The following is a 23,300-nucleotide window of genomic DNA, read 5'->3' as shown; positions in this document are numbered from 1 at the left end:
AGAGAAGTGAAAGAAATTGAACAAATTTGTAGTACCATGTAATAACTTATCACTGCTTAATTGTTTCAGGGGTATCAACTTTGGTAAGTGGACAGTAGCTGTTAATCTGCGTAACTCTCTAATTGGCAGGTTCTTAGGAAGTGCGAGAAATTCCAATAGCAAAGTTTGAACAGGACATATCTCTTAGGTCAGTTCCTTAAACTATACTTTTCACTACTTTTGCTTTATAAAGCTTTTTCCCTTCAACTTCTGAACAGACAGAATATCTCAAAGCTGCAATTTGCCTTTGTTGGCTTTTTATGATGGCTTCTATGGCAACAACTGTTTAGAGCAGTGTTTAGGCAAGTACTTATGCACAGGTTCCTTGTACAGTGAGGACTGCACAGTTATATTTTTGAATCTATTCAACATTTTTATTGGTCTTTTGACAGTTCATATTTCTTCATCTATATGAATATATACTTTGCATATATTGTTTCCTCGGTCTTCGTTTTTTTCCCCCCTAGTGATAGTTTTTATTTATTTATTTATTTATTTATTTATTTATTTTTTATTATGTACACTGGGTGTTATACTTTGCATACGTTTAACTCACTTTCTCCTTCTGTGATATTTTAAAGTGTATCCAGGTAGACTGAATGAAGTATCATCTGAAAAACATTTTTTTAAAAAGACTTACTTATTTTATTTTTGGACACATGTTAGAAAGAGAGATTGAGAGAGAACGAGCGGAGGGAGAGGGGCAGAGGGAGAAGCAGACTCCCCACTGAGCAGGGAACCCAATGCAGAACTCGATTCCAGGACCCTGGGATCATGACCTAAGCCAAAGATTGTTGCTTAACTAACTGTGCCACTCGGGCACCCTGAATTTTTATTAAACAAATGTGGCTAATTTTTTTTGAAGATTTTATTTGCAGGTACTCTCTACATCCAGCCTAGGTCTCAAACTCAAAACCCTGAAATCAAGAGTTGCATGTTTTTCTGACAGAGCCAGCCAGGTGCCCCTAACGTTTAAATTCAATGAAGGGCGCTTGAGTGGCTCAGTTGGTTAAGCATCGGACTGTTGATTTCTGCTTGGTCATGGTCTCAGGGTCATGGGATTGAGGCATGATCCTCTGAAATAAATAAATCTTTAAAAAAAAATACACTGAAAATATTTTCCTCTAAGTCTTGTTGAGGAATTGGCCTGAAAACTTTTATCTGAACAGAAAGAGATAGCGTAAAACAAAATATCTTTATTCAATATCTTAATTCATTTAAGACTTTATTCTAAGCTTATAGTTCATCCTGAAAAACTTTTTATTTTTCCCATACCTGTATTTTTTTTTTTTTTACTGATCTTTGAGTAAAGGATGTGATTGGAAAATAATTGCCAGGAAATTATTATTCTCTACAACTTATTTAAAAGAGCCTGTTGAGTTTTAAAGTCTTATTCCAAATTCTTTTCATTGTATATATAGAGTTGAAATCAATGGGAGCACTGTTTTGTGCTTTACATCAGCATTATCTTTACATACATTTTAACCTATCAAATAGTTACACAGTTGTCATATTAAATAAATACATACATATACACACATGTATAGGCGCATATATTCCATTGTGCTTAAGGAATAATAAAAGTTCATTTAGCTTAACTCTTTTTTATTGACTATACAAATTATTTCATATTTTCTCATGTTAGTTGTCATGGCTGTGAATATCTTATCTTCAGATTATTTCCTGCTTCTCCTACTTTGAGGGTGTTCCTTTAAAAGTAGTCCCCAAACTGAAATTCCTAGGTCAAAGTATCTGACAAGCTTCTTTATAGTTCCAGTTACATATTGTCTGTCAGATTGTTCTCCAGAACAGTTTCACTATGTCACTGGAGACTTTTTTTTTTTTTAATAACTGCATCCTTTAATGGCAATAATACAATTATTAGATTAAGAGACCACAGGAGAAAGGGCAGGTGTCACTGGAGATTTTAAACTTATTTATTTCCCTGTGGCCTGACCACATTTGGTTTTTAACTGTTTTATGAGACATTTAGAATATAATGATTCCTTAAAAATGTTTTAATAAACATTTACTTCCTAGTAGCTTCTCCATTTTCATGTGAGGAATTTTATTGTAATTATTTCTTGGTATATAATCCATGTATCAGTTTGACCACTTAGCCTGATAACTTTAGATATTGATCCTATATCTTTGTGTCAAATCTTTATATGTAATTTCAGATATTAACCTTTTAAAAATTACCTTTGCCACAGTTTTACTCTTCATTGCCTTTCCTGATATGAGAATTTATTTTATTTTATCATGCGAGAATTTTTTTAATTAAAAATAATTTTTAAACTGTGGCAGAATGCACATAAAATTTACCAAAGTGTACATTTTGTGGCATTTACTACATTCATAATGTTGGGCGATCATCACAATTATCTAGTTCTAGAACATTTTCATCACCCCAAAAGAAAAACCTGTATCCATTAAACAGTCACTCCTGGTTCTCTCCTACCCACAGTCCCTGGCAAAGATTAATCTGCTTTCTGGAAAAAAAAAAAAAAATCTGCTTTCTGACTTGAGGGGTTCACCTATTCTGAATCTTTCATATAAATGGAATCACAATATGTGACCTGTTGTGTCTGGCTACTTATACTTACCATGATGTTTTCAAGATTCAGCCTGTTATACCATGTATCAGTATTTTATTTTTTATGGCTAAATTACATTCAGTTGTATGAATACCTTTTGTTTATCCATTTATCTGAATTTCAGTTGTTTCCACTTTTGGCTATTATGAATAGTGCTGTATGAACATTGATTTGCAAGTTCTTGTTGAACACTTGTTTTTTTTATTCTTTTAAGTGTATATGTAGATATGGAATTGCTGGGCTATATGGTAATTCTATGTTTAGCTTTACGAAGGAACTGCCAAACTATTTTCCACAATAGCTGTATCATTTTACAGTCCTACCAGCATGTAAGACAGTTATTTCTCCACATCCCTGCCAAAACTTAGTACTTTCTGGGGTTTGTTGTTTTATTTTTCACTGTTGTCATCCTAGTGGATGTGAAGTGGTATCGCACTGTGATTTTCTTTTCTTTTCTTTTTTTAAAGATTTTGTTTTCAAGTAATCTCTGCATCCACTATGAGGCTCAAACTTATAACACTGAGATCAAGGGTTATCTTGATCTCAGATATATCTGAGACAGACAAGTGCCCCTCATTGTGATTTCCATTTGCATATCCCTAATGACTAAGGAAATTGAGTATCTTTTCATGTACTCATTGGTCATTTGTATAAATCTTTTTGGGAAAATGTCTATTCAAGTTCTTTTTTTTTTTTTTTTTTTTAATTTGTTTGACAGACAGAGATCACAAGTAGGCAGAGAGGCAGGCAGAGAGAGAGGAAGGGAAGCAGGCTCCCTGCTGAGCAGAGAGCCCGATGCAGGCCTTGATCCCAGGACCCCGGGATCATGACCTGAGCCAAAGGCGGAGGCTTTAACCCACTGAGCCACCCAGGCGCCCCTTTGCCCACTTTTAAATTGGGTTGCTTGTCTTTGTTGAGTTTTGAGCATTCTCTTTTTTTTAATTTCTAATTTTTTAAAAGACTTTTAAAATTTATTTATTGGACAGAGACAGTGAGAGAGGGAGCACAAGCAGGGGGAGTGGGAGAGGGAGAAGTAGGCCTTCTGCTAAGCAGGGAGCCTGATGCCGGGCTTGATCCCAGGACCTCAGGATCATGACCTGAGCTGAAGGCAGACATCCAATGACAGCCACCCAGGGGCTCCTTGAGCATTCTTTTCTATATTCTGATACTAGACCCTCATCAGATACATGATTTACAATTATTTTTCCCCATTCAGTGGGTAGTCTTTTCACTCTTTGATAGTGTCCCTTGATGCACAAAGTTTTTAATTTTTTTTTTTTAAGATTTTATTTATTTATTTGACAGAGAGAGATCACAAGCAGGCAGAGAGGCAGGCAGAGAGAGAGGAGGAAGCAGGCTCCCTGCTGAGCAGAGAGCCCGATGCGGGCCTCGATCCCAGGACCCTGAGATCATGACCTGAGCCGAAGGCAGCGGCTTAACCCACTGAGCCACCCAGGCGCCCCAAAGTTTTTAATTTTGATGAAGTCCAATTTATCCCTTGTTTTGTTGTTCATGGTTTTGGTGTCCTATCTAAGAAACCTTTGCCTAATCAAAGCTTATCAAGATTTCCCCCATGTTTTCTTCTAAAAGCTTTATAGTTTTGTCCTTTATATACAAGTTTTGATCTATTTCTTATATTATTTTTAATCTAAGTTTTATATATGATATGAGGTAAAGATCCAGCTTCATTCTTCTGTATGCAGGTATTCGTTGTCCCATACTATTTGCTGAAGAGACTTTTCTTTCTCCATTGAACACTTGTGGCATCCTTGTTCAAAGTTAATGTGAGTTTATTCTGGACTCTCAATTCTGTTCCCCAGATGCCACTACCACACTGTTTTGTAACTTTGTGTTGTTTTGAAATCAGGAAGTATGAGTCCTCCGACTTTGTTCTTTATAAAATTATTTTGATGATTTGGGATCTCTTACAATTCCATATGACTCTTAGGATCTGCTTGTCTACTACTAAAAAGGCAGTTGGCATTTTTTTCTTTTAAATTAACATAAGCTCTATACCCAATGTGGGACTTGAACTCATGAGCCTGAGATTGAAAGTCACATGCTCTACTGACTGAGCCATCCAGGTGCCCCAAGACAATTGCTGAATCTGTAGATTACATTGAAGAATATTGGCATCTGAACAATCATAAGTTTCCAGTACATGAAAATGGGTGTCTTTCCATTAATTCAAAATATCTTTAATTTCCTTCAGCAATGTTTTATAGTTTTAAGAGTACAAGTCTTTTGCCTCCTTGGTTAAATTTATTCTTAAGCATTTTATTCTTTTTGATGTTATTGTAAATTTAGTTCTTTTTCCTCTTCAAATTATTTGTTGATAATGCACAGAAAAATGATTTTTCCCCTTGGCTTTTGAGGTTTTAATTTTTATGCAAATTTCTAAAAATATGTAATATTTGGTTTCATCTTAAAAATTTAGAATGTGTTGGGACGCCTGGGTGGCGCAGTTGGTTGGACGACTGCCTTCGGCTCAGGGAGTGATCCTGGAGTCCCGGGATCGAGTCCCACATCAGGCTCCCAGCTCCATGGGGAGTCTGCTCCGCTCTCTGACCTTCTCCTCGCTCATGCTCTCTCTCACACTCTCTCTCTCTCAAATAAATAAATAAAATCTTTAAAAAAAAAAAAATTTAGAATGTGGTATTTTATTTTCATTATTGTAGCAATATAGCTCTGGATCAGTGTTTTTATATATATTATATGTAATATACCTACGTCATACATGAGCTTATATAAACATGTGTGCATGTATATATACACACACACAAAGTCAGTACTTTAAATATGATTCAAAATTTTTGTGCCTATTTTCTATCAACTGCTTTTGTTTTTTTTAGTTTGTTTTTTATGTTTTGCCCTCCTTTACCCATTTTTCCCATCCCAACTTCCACCTCTGGCAACTACTAATCTGCCCACTCTTATCTATAAACTTGGGTTTTTTCCTTTTTAAAAAATTTATAAGAGAAATCATATGGTATTTGTCTTTCTCTGACTTATTTCACGTAATATAATGCCCTCGGGTTACATCCTTATTGTCCCAAATGGCAAACTTTCCTTCTTTTTTATGGTTGAATAATATTCCATTGGATATCCATTTATCCATTGATAGACACTTAGATTGTGTCCAGCTCTCCCTTTAAAAAAAAAAAAATTTAGTGGAGAGAGAGTGAATGTGCGTAAGTGGGGGAGGAGCAAAGGGATAAGCAGATTCCCCACTGAGCGCAGAGCCCAGCATGTGGCTCAGTCTCACAACCCTCTCATCATGACCTGAGCTGAAATCAAGAGTTGGACATTAACGCACTCAGCCACCCAGGCACCCCTCCATCTGTTGAGTATTATAAATAATGCTGCAGTGAACATGGGGGTGCATATATCTTTTTGAATTAGTGTTTTTGTTTTCTTTAGATAAATACCCAAAGTAAAATTGCTGCATCATATGATAGTTGTAGTTTTATTTTTTTTTTTGAGATTTTATTTATTTATTGACAGAGAGAGATCACAAGTAGGTAGATAGGCAGGTGGTGGGGGTGAGGTGGGAACAGGCTCCCTGCTCAACAGAGAGCCCAATGCACTGGGCTCAATCCCAGGATTCTGAGATCATGACCTGAACTGAAGGCAGAGGCTTAACCCACCGAGCCACCCAGGCACTCCTAGTTTTATTTTTCTGAGGAAATTTCATACTGTTTTCCATGGTGGCTATACCAATTTACATTTCTACCAACAGTGCTCAAAGATTCTTCTTTCTCCACACTTCTCCAATTATGGCTGATTTTTGTTTATTGATCTAATATCCTGCCCCTTAGCTGAATTTAATACATTAGGTTTTTATTTGTATATATTCAGGTATATCTATCTTGACTTTTATGAGAACCTTCATTTCTTTTAATCATCTATTCTTTATCTGGGCATAATGTACTCTACTCAGTCCAGGTTGTTGTCTGTGCTTCTGACCAACTGATGATAGATCTGAGGTTCCAACAACCCCTTCCGTAAGTTTGATTAATTTGGTAAAGTGACTCACAGAACTCAGAAACATTTTATTTCCTAGATTACAGGCTTATTATGAAAGGATAGAACTCTGGAATAGCCAGACAGAAGAGACATATTGGAAGGTATGGAAACAAGGTAGAGTTTGGCTTTCCTCATTTAGAAAATTCCAAATGTTTTAGGAGCTCTCTGCCAGAAAAGGGATGAAGACAAATACATATTTCTTAGCATAAATCAGAATATCACATATGGATTTAAAACTGCTTTATAATAATTTGAGCTTAGAAACTTAAAAAAAAATCTAATTTTTTCTCTATTCTTCCAGAATAATTTCACTAAATAGTCCTCAGTAACCTTACTATAAGGGTACCCAGGTGGCTCAGTCACTTAAGCATCTGACTCTTGATTTTGGCTCAGGTCATGATCTCGGGGTTGTGAAATCTAGCTGCGGGTAGGAGCTTCGTGCGAATATAGAGTCTGCTTGGGATTTTCTCTCTCCTTCTGCCTCTTCCACCCCTCTCCCTCTCTGAAAAAATTTAAAAGAAACAAACAAAAAAAGAAATTGTATTATTTGCTATCTTTAGTCTTTACATCTAAGCCGCCATTTATTCATGCTTTATTGTAGTCTTATGCTTTTCTTTGAATAAATATCTGACTTCCCAAGTTATACTGATGTCCGAATATTTAACTGTTTTCCCTCATTATTTAAAAATGGGATTGTTTTTATGTTTTCAAATTGTACATCACTATTTTGTAGATTATAATTTACTTTTTGGTATTTCTCATTTCTCACACCTTTAAATTGCTTATTCAATATGTCCAATAAATTCTTTTTATAAAGATTTTGAGAGATATATTATCATGTTAGTTGTGAAAGTGATTTTATTAAATATTTATTTTTCAGAGAGTAAACACTATTTAGTCATAAAGGGAAATACTTTTTAAGTATAGTTTTTGTTTGTTTGTTTTTTAAAAGATTTTATTTATTTATTTGCTAGACAGAGATCACAAGTAGGCAGAGAGGCAGGCAGAGAGAGAGAGAGAAGGAAGCAGGCTCTCCGCGGAGCAGACAGCCCGATGCGGGGCTCGATCCCAGGACCCTGGGATCATGACCTGAGCCGAAGGCAGAGGCCTTAACCCACTGAGCCACCCAGGCGCCCCACTTTTTAAGTATAGTTTTGCCTTATAGTTTTCTTTCTTTTATTTTTCTACCTTGTAACTTTCTTCTTTAGTTTTATCCTTCCCAAAATCATATTTGCCTAAAAAATTTCAAAATAATAGAAAAATGATTTGAAATAAACTTCTAAGATACAAGGAACCTGTAGAGATGACCTAATGCCCTATTACACAGAGTATATACATCAGTGACCAAGAGCATCCATATCACCTGTTAGGATTTCAGATCTTACCCTAGACCGTATTTATTTATTTATTAAAGATTTTATTTATTTATTTGACAAACAGAGATCATAAGTAGACAGAGAGGCAGGCAGAGAGAGAGGGGGAAGCAGGCTCCCTGCTGAGCAGAGAGCCCGATACAGGGCTCCATCCCAGGCCCTGGAATCATGACCTGAGCCGAAGACAGAGGCTTAACCCACTGAATACATCGAGGTGCCCCATAGACCTTATTTGTATTTACATTATAGTTTGAGACTCTTCTCTAATATGTGAGTCCCTCATTTCCCAGAAAAGAAAAATGAGGTCCAGAAAGTTTAATTTGCTTAAGATAAATAGTGGAACAGTCAGGACTATTATCTAAGTCTTCAGGTTCACTGTTTTCTGCTTTATCATAGCTCCTCCTCTACCTTTGAAGTTTTAGAAAAATTCTTCAATATTTCCTTTTCTTGTTCTTTTTCTAAGAAGTTCCTAATCATACTTTAAAGCCATGGCCCTTCTTCATATTGTTACTAATCTTGACCATGTTAATTACTCCTTTCTCATATTTTTTCAATCTATTGAACATACGTTCATTAGTGTATTTGCCACACTATTCTGTAATAAACTGCTGTAGGGGAGGAAACGTTTTCCTTGACCTTCTTAGGGTCTATGATCAGGTCTGAAATTTAAACTGACAAATATTAATAAGAGGAAAGCATATAAATTTATTTAATGTAAATTTTAATGATGCAGGACACTTCATAAGAAAATGAAGACCTGAGAAATGGTTAAACCTGAGTGTTTTTATGCTAGGTCAGATGAAAAGTGGAAAGTTGTGGAAAGATGTAATAAGACAAAGGGTATGAGGTAAGTGTAGTAAGCTGGGGGAAATGTAACAAGGCCTTTTTGTTCAGATTCTTCTTGGTGTTGCTGTATCTTGGATATAAAAATGTTCCTTTCCTCTAGGTCCAGGGAGGGTACCTTTCACCTGAGGGTTTTATGACCTGCTTCAGAAAAGGTCAGGAAGTCCTTCCTTCACATACCATTTCTCATATTCTTCAGTTTAAAATATTTAATATGCCAAGGTCTTGTATTTGGGGGTGGCATGTCCTGAATCCTGTCATTCCCCCATCTGAAACTTCAAGAAATATCATCCCAGAAACTGAGTTGATAGACTGTCCCATAACCCATTGAACCTGTCTCTGTCGTGAGTATTTCTAGGGAAACGAAAGAAAAATAACAGTTAATGATTGGAACCAGTTTTTAGCCCAGAAGACAGTCAGTTAAGAAGATTTTCTAGATGTTGGACTTGAAGCATGTTCAGGTGAAGTGCTGAACTGGCACTTCACCTGAAGTGAAGTGGAAGGCACTGGAATGATGACATATTTTTCTGGTTTACACTTTGAATGTCTCTGACAGTGTCATCAAGTGATCTGGTGAATTTTCTTTCTTTTTTTTTTTTTCCTTTTTAAATATTTTATTTATTTGTTAGCCATAAGCAGGAGAAGTGGCAGGCAGAGGGAGAAGCACTCTCCCTGCTGAGCAAGGACCCCACTGTGGGACTCCATCCCAGGACTCTGGGATCATGACTTGAGCTGAAGGCAGACACTTAATTGACTAAGCCACTCAGGCGTCCCGATCTGGTGAATTTTTGAGGTGACACACATAGGAATGCACAAAATTTTTCTATATATGAGCTCTTGTGGTGATTTCTCTGAAGTTTACATTTAAGTTGTCCAGCTTCAGTTTGCATGGCTTTGGGAAAAGGACACTTTGAATTTTTAGTAATTCAAAGTCAGAGGGTGGGGAAAAATTAGAAACTAGAAGGATTCAAGATGCAGTCTGGTTAACAAGTAGGTAACAAAATCCTTTTTTTTTTTTTTTAAGATTTTCTTTATTTATTTGAGAGAGAGAGAGTGAACAAGTGCGAGCTTGGGATGGGGCAGAGGAATAGGGACAAGCAGATTCCCAGCCAAGCAGGGAGCCCAACACAGGGCTCTATCCCAGGATGCTGGGAGCATGACTTGAGTTGAAGTCAGATGCTTAACTGACTTCCAGGTACCCTAGTAGGTAACAAAATCTTAAAGACAATGAACAGGATTAGAATTAATACCCATGAGGGTGTGCTATAGTTTTTGTTGAAGCATCATTTTTTCCTCTATAGTCACCACCATTTCTATCAAAGTAAGACTAATCTGTTTGCAAAATAAAGCTAGTCTCATTAAAATTGATCTGATTATTTATATAAGTACAGCAACAATAGTGATTGCCCACATAGGTCTTTTGAGTTTGTTTGCTGGGACTTTTCATAAGGAATCTCAGATTCGAATTTTAAAAGCCTTTAGAGGTTAGGAAGCCAAGCCAAGGAACACCCAATAAATAAATACTAGCACCTGCAGTCAACCTTAGATTTGTGAAGCTGGTCATACTGAATTTTATGCATCATTCTGAAGTATGACACTTAGTCAGATCCTTGATAATATAACTAAAGTTTCCAAATATGTCCTTATACCAGGAGAACAGATTCTTACTGAAGTTTCCCAAATAACTATATTGCATGAAAATAAGATTACTCTGTTTCTGAATTTTCTAATGATCAGGTAGGGGGGAAAATTACTTCATCTTTATTAACAAAGGTATATTTTTACAAATTGCTTTAAGTTATAGATTGCTTAAGAGAAAAGAGAAAAAAGTTTTCCTTAAATCTGAAAAGCAAAACCAGCAATGTTGGATAGTTTGTCATGAATCCTGTAACTGTTCATTTACCCGCATTCTGTATTAAAGTGGTAACTTGTTGAGGGCAGAACTGTGTCTTACTCTTTTTTATTTTCCCAGACTTCATATACATAGTAAGCATTTGTTAAATACTTATTAAACTTATTGTATCAGTTTTGGGATTTTTATTTATAGATAGTGACAATCAAAATGATTGCTTGATCATAAATTATATCAATATATAGTTATGAGAATTTCTACTTTTAATTTCTTCATTCTAAAATTCTTAGTCCTAGAACTATTATAGTCACTCTTTTTTATTTTATTTATTTTAAAAGATTTATTTATTTATTTATTTGACAGGCAGAGAGACAGAGAGAGAGGGAACTCAAGCAGGGAGAGTGGGAGAGGGAGAAGATTTTCCACCAAGCAGGGAGCCTGATGTGGTCCTCAATCCCAGGCCCCTGGGACCATGACCTGAGCCAAAAGCAGATGCTTAATGACTGAGCCACCCAGCCTCCCTATAGTTATTCTTTTTTAAATTGTAGTTTATCAGCTGTTTAAATTCTTCTATTTTTCAAAAACCTGACTACTAATTTTGCCACTGTGTAATTTTTTAAAAGATTTATTTATTTATTTTAGAAAGAGAAAGCATGTAGGAGCATGGGTTTGGAGGCAGAGGGAGAGGGAGAGAGAGAACCTCAAGTAGACTCCCAACTGAGTACAGAGCTCAGGCTCTTTTAGGGCTTAATCCCATGACCCTGATATCATGGCCTGAGCCAAAATCAAGAGTTGAATGCTTAACTGACTGAGACACCCAGGTGCTCCTGCTACTGTTTAATTTCTAATCTGTCTTATACTTATTTTATTCTTTGCTATTTGTGACTTGTCACTTTATTTTTTTTAAGTTTTTAGGTTTTAAAATTTAATTTTTAGTTTTAGATACTTAAATCTTCATATTTATTTTTCTTACTAATACATTTAAACTAACTCTTCTTGAATGCCTGTTAGGCAGAACCTTATGCATTTATAGCTATAATTTTTCCTGACTAGATATAGGAGGAATAATCTTAGATTTTATTCAATAATCACCACAAATTTTTTGACACTTTAAAATTCAGTATTTTTTTGTTTTTTAGGTTAGCATATCATATTTTTATTGATATATTTTTATAAATTTAATTTTGTATTGCCGTATCATTTGAAAATGGCTATGTTGGCATGTTTCATTAAATTTGGAAGATCTCTTTGGGTTGGCTTAATTTAAAGTGTAGAATGTAGGCTATGTTATGACAGAAAATATAGTCTAGGGGATATTTCAAAGTATCCTGGAGGCATACTCCAAGGAAGGAGTCAGATATTCTCCAAGGTAGTTAAAACTGAAAATTCATGTAAGAACTACCTGTTTGCCAAGTAGGAAGGACATATCCTGTATATTTAGATGTCTTGAATAGAAAAAACTGTTCTTTTTAAATGTCAGCTTTATCCTGAAAGTCAGAAAGACAGTTACTCAAACAGTAGGCAATGATCACGCTGCCTTTCATATGGTTTTTTTCTGTATAGCATGTGTCAGAGTAAGTAGCAGCAGGAGTTCATTTATTTAACCAAGGTTAATGATTCTCCTGAACAACACTGGAGAGACAATCTAGATTATCAGAGAGTATATTTTATATATATATATATATATATATATATATATATATATGGATTTTTTAAAAAAGATTTTATTTATTTGACAGAGATCACAAGTAGGCAGAGAGGCAGGCATAGGGAGAGGAGGAAGCAGGCTCCCTGCTTGAGCTGAGAGCCTTATGCGGGGCTTAATCCCAGAACCCTGAGACCATGACCTGAGCCAAAGGCAGAGGCACAGATGCCCATATATATATATATATATATATATATATATATATATGAATTTTTAAAAGTACTTTCAACCTCTGATCCTCATGGTTTAGTGAGTTCACCTTTGAAATATCCACTCTGCTTATACACGATAAACAAAAATATAAAAAAGAGGACTAAAAAGTTACAGGTAATCTCAAAACAATGCTAACATTTCTGTGGTCAAGAAACAAAAATACTAGATAATGAAAAGAACTGAATTATTGCACCTATGATGCTCAGGTCTGGAAATGTAGGTTTCTAGGAATTCAGCTTTTAAAAGCAACCAGAATGATACAGGAGCCTCACTTGTTGCTTAAAGCCAAGACCTGGTTATTGCTCCATTTCACTTGGCAAAGGAAACAGAAAATAAAGCTATTGCTGGCTGTTATCAACAGTATCTGGTATCTGATAGTATCCACTGCTATCAGTATTTAGCAAGCTGAAGGCTTACGGAGACAGGAATTTGGGGATGCAGCCTTGTAACCATGCTACATGGTCCTACCACACCATCATTGGTTTTATACTGAATTTGTTCTATCCCCAGTAGCATCATGCAATAGAAACTCTGAAATGTCATTATAAGTCTCATTCTAGACTGGGGAACTGGGTAAAAATATCTTTAACTTTACCAGATAATATGAGTTGACATAGAGAAGGAAAAAAATCAGTCAGCAAACCAAAACTCTAAAATGTATGAAAATATTAATGCTAACGGACATAGCCACCATATCAACAATTGAAATGTGAAAACAATTTTATCTAATAGCCTGCTAAAAACAAAATATGTTTAAGGATGCTCAAAGAGGTAAATAAAGAGAAAATTTACTAAAAAAAACATAAATATAAAAGCCAGTTTTATGTTTTAGAAAGTCAAAATATAATCACTGCAATAAAAATCAGTCTATGAGATGCTAGACCATGAAAATAATTGACTGAAATAAGTGATTTGGAAACTCGTACTGAGATTTTTTTTTTTAAGGATTTTATATTTGACAGAGAGAGGAATCACAAGCAGAGGGAGTGGGAGAGGGAGAAGCAGGCTTCCCACTGTGCAGGTACCCTGATGCAGGGCTCAATCCAGGACCCTGGGATCATGACCTGAGCCAAAGGCAGAAATTTAACCAACTGAGCCACACAGGCATCCCTGTATTGAGATATTTATCAGGAATATAGCACAGAATGGCAAAGAGGTAGATACAGAGACAAATACATGTAATATGTATATATGACAGTTGTTAAGACAGAAGATATATGTATATCTAATAAGAGTTTAAGGTAGAGAATGGAGGAAATGGTAGGTAATCAATACTTGAAAATAATTTTGAAGAACTTGAAGAGCTCAGAATTTTTGCAGTTGAATAAGGACATGCATGTGTTCTCAGAACAAATGTGCCTACGAGTGTCAAGTAGGATAATGAAGAAAATCTTTGCTTTTAGGCACTGTAGGGAAACTTCAGAGTATCCAAAAATAAAGGGAAAAAGTCTTAAATTATACCAGAAGATATAGATTATTTCCAAGGAATAACAGTTACATTGACAGTAGACTTTTCATAAGCAACTCAAGTGACAAAAGAAAATGGAGTGATATCTTCAGTGTGATGAGTGGAAAATAACTACCAATGTAGAATGTACCAGCTAATGAGGACAAAGAGGATAAAATGAGGACATATTCAGTTGCACAAGACTGAATTTACATCTCATAAACACTCAACGAAGGATAAAACTTATTCTTTAGTAAAAAGAAAATTGAAGAGTGCTAGTAATAGCTATAAAAAAAATGGGATCTCAAATTGATCAAACCTGTTGGTAAATTTATTGACTTAAAATTATTTTTGTGTTAAGACAGCACAAACAGCAAATAAGGGGTGCCTGGGTGGCTCAGTAGCTTAAGCCTCTGCCTTTGGCTCAGGTCATGATCTCAGGGTCCTGGGATTGAGCCCCGCATTGGGCTCTTTGCTCAGCAGGGAGCCTGCTTTCCCCCCTCTCTCTGCCAGCCTCTCTACCTACTTGTGATCTCTCAGTCAAATAAATAAATAAATGAATAATAAAAGAGAAGGTATGCAGGGGTAAAGTGAAAAGGTTCATGTCCTGCTCAGAAAGAGGATAGAAGTATTGAATACTTTGTAATGTTTAAAATATGTATAAATTATGTATGTTTAAAATTTAAGAGTTAAGGTGCCTGGCTGGCACAGTTGGTAAAGCATGTGACTCTTGATCTCAGGGTCATGTGTTCAAGCCCCATTTGGGGATGGAGCCTACCTAAAAAAATAACTTATTAAAAAAGAAAAACTTAAAAATCAAGGGTAATCACTTAAAAAAATAGAAACACAACGTACCACTTCCCTCTCTCAGTGGATAGAAAAGGGAAAGGAGATAAATTAGAAAGAAAGAAGAAAATATAAGGGCACCTGGGTGGCTCAGTGGGTTAAGCCTCTGCCTATGACTCAGGTCATGATCTCAGGGTCCTGGGATCAAGCCCTGCATCAGACACTGTGCTCAGCGGGGAGCCTGCTCACCGACTCACCCTCCCCCCCGCCTCCCTCTGTGCCTGCTTGTGACATCTCTCTCTGTCAAATAAATAAATAAAATCTTTAAGAAAAAAGAAGAAGAAAATTTAAAGAAGAAAATCCTAACAGTAAAATCAAAGAAATAAGGTCAAATATTACAAAAACTATGATAAAGATAATCAGGTTAAATTTATCAAAAGAGATCATTAAAGGATATAAAAGCAGAATCTAGCTATAAAAGATTTACAACTAAATCTTAAATACACAGAAAATATGAAGGACTATGAAAGCTATTTCTCACTTCTTGAATATGTGTGTACAAATCTCTGCTCAAGTTCCTTGTTTTCTGTTCTTGGGAACTTGAGCAAATATTTGTACACACGTATTCATAGCAGCATTATTCACAGTAGCCAAAAGGTAAAGCAGCCCAAGTGATCATTGCTGAATGAATGGATAAACAAAATGTGGTTTATAGGTACAAAGGAATACTACTCAGCCAAAGAAAAGAAGGAAATTCTGACATGTTACAACATGGATGAACCTTGAAGACATTATGCTGGGTGAAATAAGCCAGTTATGGAAGGAGATATACTGTTGTTCTACATATTTGAGGTGCCTAGAGTAGTCAAATATACAGAAACAGGGGCACCTGGGTGGCTCAGTGGGTTAAGCCGCTGCCTTCGGCTCAGGTCACGATCTCAGGGTCCTGGGATCGAGTCCCACATCGGGCTCTCTGCTCAGCAGGGAGCCTGCTTCCTCCTCTCTCTCTGTCTGCCTCTCTGCCTACTTGTGATCTCTGTCTGTCAAATAAATAAATAAAATCTTTAAAATATATATATATATACACAGAAACAGAGAATGGTAGTTGCCTTGCCCTGGGTCAGGGAGAGGATATTACTGTTTAATGAACATGGAATTTTCAGTTGGGAAAGATGAAAAAAGACCTGGACATGAATGGTAGTGGTGGTTGCACAGCAGTGTTAATGTATCTAATGCCATTGAACTGTACACTTAAAAATGGTTAAGATGGTAAGTTTTATATAATGTATGTTTTACTGTAATTTCAATAACAATACTCCTTAGTGAAAATTAAAGAAAGTTGATGTAAAGTATTAAACAAATGGTGGTGGGTATTATGGAGGGCACGTATTTTATGGAGCACTGGTTTGGTGCATAAACAATGAATTTTGGAACACTGAAAAAAAATTAAATTAAATTTTAAAGAGATACCATTTTAAAAAAAGAAAAAGAAAAAAGTATTAACAAATGACAAAATAGATTTTAAGGGGAAAAAAAAAGGTTACTCCATAATAAGAGGAACAACTATAAAGATTTATTTATTTATTTTGAGAGAGAGAGGAAGAGCACAAGCAGTGGGAAAGAGGGAGGAGGTAAAGGGAGAGGGTGAAGCATACTCCTCTCTGAGCAGAGAGTGTGACTTAAGGCTCAATCCTAGTACCCTGGGATCATGACCTAAGCCAAAGGCAGACACTTAACCAACGGAGCCACTCAAGTGCCCCTGCTTTATTTATTTTATTTTTAAAGATTTTATTTATTTGACAGACAGAGATCATAAGTAGTCAGAGAGGTAGGCAGAGAGAGAGGAGGAAACAGGCTCTTCACTGAGCAGAGAGCCCTACGCGGGGCTCGATCCCCTGCGATCATAACCTGAGCCGAAGGCCGAGGTTTAACCCACTGAGCCACCCAGGCGCCCCTAGGTGCCGCTATTTTTAAAAAGATTTTATTTATTTATTTTAGAGAGAGTGGGATGGGGGAGTGAAGCAGTGGGAGAGGAACAAGCAGGCTTCCCACTGAGTGCAGATCCCCACTTGGGGTTTGATTTCAGGACCCCAAGATCATGACCTGAATGGAAACCAAGAGTCAGCGGGCTAATCTACTGAGCCACCCAGGTGTCCCAGATCCCTACATTTAGTAGAGAGACTTTTTAAAGTGTACATGGAACAATTACAGAAATTGGCTAGATCCTAGGTCACAGAGAGTCTTGATAAATTTTAGAAATTTATATCATGAATAGTATCTTAAAACCCCTGTATTATAAACTTAAAAGTATCAGTCAAGAACTTTTTTTTGAGGGGGAATGAATAATCAGCACTTAAAAAATTGTACAATAACATAGTACCACACATATCAAAATATGAGAAATACATACAATAAATTTATGGCCTTGAAAGCGGTAGGAAAAAAAGCCCTAAAAATTAAATGAGTTGAGGCCTGGGTGGCTTACTTGGTTAAGCCTGCAACTCTTGGTTTCTGCTTAGGTCATGATCTCGCAATTGTGGGATTGAGGCCCAAATCAAGCTCTGTGCTCAGTGCAGTCTGCTTCAGATTCTCTCTTCCTCTCCCTCACTTTCTCTCTCTTTCTGTCTCAAACAAATAAATAAAATCTTTTAAAAAAAATCAAATGAGTCAAATTCAAAATAGTAATAATAGTAGTAGAGGTTGAAGTATCCTGTTACTACTACAAATGATGATGATACTAATATAATAGCTAACTTTGGAGTGGTTAGTATGTGCCAATTTTTGTTTTAAAGGTATTTGTATGTATAAACGCATAACAAATCAGTGTGTAGATTTTATTCCCATTTTACAGACTGGAAGCAGACACAAAGAAGTTTCATAGTACTTTTAAGATTGCTTAGCTAGGGGCACATGGGTAGCTCAGTCAGCTAAGCATCTCCCTTTGGCCCAGGTCATGGTCCCAGGGTCCTGGGATCAAGCCGCATGTCAGGGGCGCTCTACTCAGCAGGAACCTGCTTGTCCCTCTCCCTGCTGCTCCCCCTGCTTGTATTCTCTCTCTGTCAAAGAAATAAGTAAAATCTTAAAAAAAAAAAAGAAAAAAAGAAAAAAAGGATTACGTAGCTTGTAAATAGCTGAATCAGGGTTAGACCAACCCTTACCTCAAAGATAAATCTGACCTCACAGAAAGGAGAAAAAGAATAGCAGCAGAAATAGAAAGAATATAGAAGAGAGGGAAAAAAATAGTAATAGCAATCATAAGTGAAGTGGAAAAGAAAGAATAACTAGGAGCAAATATAAAAACAAATTAGATAAACCTCTAGTAATACTAATGAAAAAAATAGAAAAGATAAAAATAAGTAATATTCAAAAAAACAGAGATTAGGGACACCTGGCTGGCTAGGTCAGAGGAGTATGAGACTTGATCTCAGGGTCATGAGTTCAGGCCCCATGTTGGATGTAGAAATTACTTAAAATCTTAAAAAAACAGATGGTATACTTCAGATCTTTAAATCACAAGAAATTTTTATCTAAAACTTGACAATAAATTTGAAAACTTAGATCAAATGGGTAATATTCTAGAAAATTAATTACCAAAATTGGCTCAAGACAATATGAAAACCTGAATAAACTGATGACCGTTAAGTAAATTGAATAATCAAATCTCATCACACCCCAAAAGAGACTAGTATAACTAATAAGAGAGTTTAGCTAGATAACTAAATTCAGGATCACTATATGAAATCAGTAATGAGATCAATAAAACGAAGTTGGTTCGTTGAAAAGACTAATGAAAATAAGACCTCTAACACAGATCAAGACAGAAAGAGATGGCACAAATTATTATCAGGAATGAAAAAGAGCATCCATATCAGCCCTATGAATAATATTAGAGGATATTTAGTGAGGTATTATTATGAATTACTACCAAAACATTGGAAAGTGTAGAAGTGGATAGTATTCAACAAAAACACCTTTGTATAAAACTGACAGAAGAAGATACGGAAAATCTGAATAGTTCCATGTTTATTTAAGATATCGAATCTGGGGCGCCTGGGTGGGTCATTTGTTTAAGTGCCCAACTCTTGGTATGGGGCTCAGGCCATGATCTTGGGGTCGTGAGATCCACCTAGGGCTCCATGCTCTGCTGCCCTGGGCTCTGCGTTCAGTGGGAATCTGCTTGTCTTCCCTCCTCTGCCCCTCCCCCGATTCTTGCACACTCTTGCTCTCTCTCTAAAATAAATAAAATCTTAAAAACAAAATAGATATTGAATCTGGAGACACCTGGCTCTCTCAGTTGGTGGAACATGTGACTCTTGATCCTGGGGTTATGGGTTTGAGCCCGAAGTTGGGTGTAGAGATTACTTAAAAATAAAATCTTTTTTAAAAGATTTTATTTATTTAGGAGAGTGAGCAAGAGAGAAAAGGAGCAGGGGAAGGGAGAGGGAGAAGGAGACTCCCCACTGAGCAGAGAGCCCAGCATGGGGGTTGATCCTGGAACTCTAGGATCATGACCTGAGCTGCAGGCAGATGCTTCACCCATTGAGCCACCCAGGTGCCCTTAAAAGTAAAATCTTTAAAAAGAATAGATCCTTAATCTGTAATTTAAAACCTTGCCTTAATGAAATTTTCATGCCCAAATGGTTTCATGGTTGAATTCTTCCAAATACTTAAAGGAAGAACTAAAACCAATCTATCATGAACTTTTTCAGAGAATTGAAAATGAGGTAGCACCTCTCGACTCATTTTATGAAGCCAGCGTAAGTTGGATGGCAGAACTAAGTATTTTATGAAAAAGGAAAATTACAGGACAATTCCTGCCAACATAGTACATCTAAAAATACTGAATAAAATATTAGCATATCAGATCCAGAGATAGATAAAAATATATACATGATGATCATGTTGTGTTTATTCTCAAAATGCAAGGTTATTTAATATTTGAGAAACAGTTTGTGTAATTCACCATATTAACAAAATATATGAGACAGGTCGAGTAGGTGCATCTCAATATGTGCAAAGAAAGCATTTGAAGAAATTCAACATATATTCATGATAAACAACAAACTCTAAGCAAACTAGGACTAGACAGTAATTTCCTTAATCTGATGAAGACTATCTACAAAAATCCTATAACATCAGTTAATGGTGAACTATCAAAAATTTTCCTTTTGAAATCATGAACACCAACATAACCTCTATCATCACTTATTTTCAGCTTTTCACTGTAGGTCCTAGTAAATGATATAAAAAGAGAAAAAAAAAACAGTATAGGGATTTAAAAGGAAGAAATTAAACTGGTAAGTTGATATTATTTGCAGGTATAATTTTATATGTGGAAAACAAAACAGTCTACAAACTATTAAAGTAAATAAGTATTAAATAAGCATTTAGCAAAGTTATTAGAAGACTAATATAAAAAATTGTGTATGTCAGCAAAAAAAGTGAAATTTTTAAAAGAAAAAACTTTTTTTTAGATTTTTAAAAAAATTTATTTATTTGGGCACCTGGGTGGCTCAGTGGATTAAAGCCTCTGCCTTCAGCTCAGGTCATGATCTCAGGGTCCTGGGATCGAGTGCCGCATCGGGCTCTCTGCTCAGTAGGGAGCCTGCTTCCCTCTCTCTCTGCCTGCCTCTCTGCCTGTTTGTGATCTCTCTCTCTGTCAAATAAAGAAATAAAATCTTTTTTAAAAATTTTAAAATATTATTTATTTGATAGAGAGAGACACAGCAAGGGAGGGAACACAAGCAGGGGGAGTGGGAGAGGGAGAAGCAGCTTCCCGCCAAGAGGGGAGCCTGATGTGGAGCTTGATCCCAGGACCCTGGGATCATGACCTGAGCCAAAGACAGACGCTCAATGACTGAGCCACCCAGGCTCCCCAAAAGAAACTATTTTTTTTAAAGATTTTTATTTTAAGAAATCTCTATACACAACCAGCAGCCCAAACTCACAACTCTGAGATCAAGAGTTGCATGCTCCACTGACTGAGCCAGCCAGGCACCCCAAAAAACTATTTTTAATAGCATAATACATCAGATTCTTGAAAAAAATCTAACAAAATATTCACAAGAACTTCTATAAACTACAAAACATTATTGACAGATATTAGATGATATATAAGTAAATTCATGTTGATAGATTGGAAGGCTCAGTGTTTTGAAGATGTCAGTTCTTCTCTGATAGATCTAGAATTCCAGTTCTATCCCATTCATTATCCATTTTTTTTTCTTTTTGGTGGAAATTGGGTGGAATTTGGTGGAAATAAAGTTATTCTGAAATATGTATGGTAATGCAAAAGACTTAAGAATAGCCAGGACAATCTATAAGAAGAATGAAACTTAGTGACTTCTACTATCAGACACAGGATTATTATAAAACTGTTATTGATGAGGTAATTAAGACAATATGATATTGGCACAAGAATAGAAGGGTAGACCAGTGGAACAGATTGAAGAATGAAGAAGTTAACCACACATATATAGTCACTTGATTTATGACAAAGTTGATAATATAATGCAATGGGTGAAAGGATAGTCTTTTCAGTAACTAGTACTGGGTCATTTCAATAGCCAAATGGGAAAATATTAACCTTGGCTCTCCTACCTCCACAATATACAGAATTAAAATCATGATAGATGGCCGGGCTTTTTCATAACAGGTATTCTGCCAGAAAACAGGTGTTGTGAATACCACCGCTAAACCTAAACCAAAATGGGAAAGGAAAAGACTCACATCAACATCATTGTCATTGGGCATGTTGATTCAGACAAGTCTACCACTACTGGTCATCTGATCTACAAATGTGGGATCGACAAAAGAACTATCAAAAAATTTGAGAAGGAGGCTGATGAGATGGGAAAGGGCTCCCTCAAGTATGCCTGGGTCTTTGGTTAACTGAGAGCTGAACATGAATGTGGTTATCACAACTGATATCTCCCTGAGGAAATTCAAGACCAGCAAGTATTTTGTGACCATCATTGAAGCCGCAGGACACAGAGACTTTATCAAAAACATGATTATGGGCACATCTGTGGCTGACTGCTGTCCTGATTGTTGTCGCTGTGTTGGTAAATTTGAAGCAGGTTTCTCCAAGAATGGGCAGATCTGTGAGTGTGCCCTTCTGGGTTACACACTGGGTGTACAACAACTAATTGTTGGTGTTAACAAAATGGATTCTACTGAGCCACCCTATAGCCAGAAGAGATAAGAGGAAATCATTAGGGAAGTCAGTACCTACATTAAGAAAATTGGCTACAACCCCGACACAGTAGCATTTGTGCCAGTTTCTGGTTGGAATGGTGACAACATGCTGGAGCCAAGTGCTAATATGCCTTGGTTCAAGGGATGTAAAGTCATCCATAAAGATGGGAATGCCAGTGGAATCACACTGCTTGAAGCTCTGAATTTCATTCTGCTTCACCTCATCTAACTGACAAGCCCTTGTGTCTGCCTCTCCAGGATGTCTACAAAATTGGTGGTATTTGTTCTCTCCCTGTGGGCTGAGTGAATACTGGTGTTCTTAAATCTGGCATGGTGGTCACCTTTGCTCCAGATATTGTTACAATTGAAGTAAAGTCTGTTGAATGCACCATGAAGCTTTGAGTGAGGCTCTTCCTGGGGACAGTGTGGGCTTCAAGGTCAAGAACATATCTGTCAAAGATGTTTGTTGTCACATTGTGGCTGGAGACAGCAAAAATGACCCACCAGTGGAAGCAGCTGGTTTCACAGCTCAGGTAATTATCCTGAACCATCCAGGCCAAATTATGCTGGATATGCACCTGTGCCGGATTGTCACATAGCTCATATTGCTTGCAAGTTTGCTAAGTGGAAGGAGAAGATAGATCATCCTTCTGGAAAAAAGCTGAAGATAGTCCCAAGTTCTTGAAGTCTGGTGATGCTACCATTGTTGATATGGTTCCTGGCAAGCCTATGTATGTTGAGAGCTTCTCTGACTATCCTCCTCTGGGCCCTTTTGCTGTTCATGACATGGGTCAGTTGGTTGCCGTGGGTGTCATCAAGGCAGTGGACAAGAAGGCAGCTGGAATTGGCAAGGTCACCAAGTCTGCCTAGGAGGCTCAGAAGGCTAAATGAATATTATCCCCAATACTTGCCACCCCAGTCTTAATCAGTGGTGGAAGAATGGTCTGAGATCTGTTTGTGTCATTGGCTATTTAAGTTTAATAGTAAAAGACCGGTTATTGATAACTGCATTATAAGACCTTCAGAAGGAAAGGAGAATGTTTTGTGGACCATGTTTTGTGGTGTGTGTGTGTGTGTGTGTGTGTGTGGCAGTTTTAAGTCGTATGTTTTTATTTTATTCTATTTTATTTCAAAGATTTTATTTATTAGAGAGAGAATGAAAGAGAGAGAGCACAAGATGGGGGAGGGTCAGAGGGAGAAGCAGACTCCCCACCAAGCAGGG

At 36.6% G+C, this 23,300-nt stretch overlaps 1 protein-coding gene across 3 annotated transcripts in view; it reads left to right on the top strand.

Moving 5' to 3' along the window:
- GOLM2 (golgi membrane protein 2) overlaps positions 1-23,300 on the top strand; it is a 105,586-nt gene that overhangs the window by 64,790 nt on the left and 17,496 nt on the right. The window lies entirely within an intron of this gene.

This window comes from Neovison vison, chromosome 13, assembly GCF_020171115.1.
Source record: "Neovison vison isolate M4711 chromosome 13, ASM_NN_V1, whole genome shotgun sequence".
Taxonomy (NCBI): Eukaryota; Metazoa; Chordata; class Mammalia; order Carnivora; family Mustelidae; genus Neogale; species Neogale vison.
This window is presented reverse-complemented; position numbering and strand designations above follow the sequence as displayed.